This window comes from Papaver somniferum, chromosome 2 (assembly GCF_003573695.1).
Source record: "Papaver somniferum cultivar HN1 chromosome 2, ASM357369v1, whole genome shotgun sequence".
Classification (NCBI taxonomy): Eukaryota; Viridiplantae; Streptophyta; class Magnoliopsida; order Ranunculales; family Papaveraceae; genus Papaver; species Papaver somniferum.
The window spans coordinates 211799846-211801162 of NC_039359.1; positions in this window are offsets into that span (position 1 = coordinate 211799846).

Sequence of the window (1317 nt, forward strand, 5' to 3'; positions counted from 1 at the left end):
GAAATTGAATATATGATTCTGATTAAGTGGTTGTGTTCTCAATTGATGGGTCATGCTTAGGTTAAGTCTTTTGATGGTCAATGCTTTCGATTTACAACTATTATTTTGAGAATCTACTTGTCTAGGAAAAAATATTAGAATCACTTTAACGTCAAGAGTTGCATAAATATTGACTAGATTAAATTACATAAAAATTGGAGATTGGTGGAATCCTGAGTCTCAGTGCTTTTTATATTCTTGATAACAATTTCTTTTTAAGTTTTCTATTTTAATTTGAGTCTAAAATCGAGTCTACACAAGTCTGAGTTGAACGAACTTTACTACCACTTAAAAACTACATCAATTTTTGGCGCCGCCGACGCGGACTTGTATTTAGATTTGTTTTAGGTTTTATTTTTATTTTTATTATTTTTTGTTCTTTTTTACGCGTTTTGGTATTTTTCGATTCTTTTCAGATTTGGAGCGAAGCTACAAGGGAAGAAAAAGTATTATAAAAGGAAAGCATCGCCAAAGAAGGAAAGAAAAGAGGAATCCGAAAGGAGTGAAGAAGAAGATTTTGTATATAGTTATTTTGTTTTATTTTTAGAAACTGTAAATTGGGCGTTATTTTTGTAATTTTTCTTTTCCTTTTCGGGCATTTTTTTTGGACTTTTTGGACATTCTTGGACATTATTTTTAAACCCTAAGGAAGGGTCAAAATTAAATATCAATTGTATGCAGGGAAGGACGACAGTTACGATACTGTCTCGGCCCCTCGGGTTCGTACACTGACATCGGAGTCGGTGGCCTGAGTCGATTTCAACGGTTCATCGCCCGTCTGGTACGGGAGGTAAGATTCTATCCACCCACGAATCCCCTGTTAGTGGGTTTTATTTTGTGTGACAACTCACACCCCTGCAATAGAATGTCGAACTGGTATTACAATAGCCAATACAACGAATAACAGACTGAGTTTCAAAATGGACGTTACTACTTTGACCATAGTGTGAATAATGGTTGGGAACATCAGCCTTTTGAAGGTTATGGTCCATACCATGGTGAGCCCAACTACTATCCACACGCCAAAGGGTCATACGAGCAAACTTCCTCTCTACTAGAGTCAACACGTAAGTTAGCAGAGATGAATAACTTAGTTATGGACGAAAGCAATGCAACGAGTGAACTTTATTTCCTAGATTCAATCAGGAAGTCATGTGAGTCGACTCAAAATATTTTGTTAGAGTCCCAGAACATAACTGCTCTTAATTTCCAATATAGTGTTTCCAATAGTACCTTTGAAAATGAAGATAGTTATTCACTTAATCAAGATGACGAGGA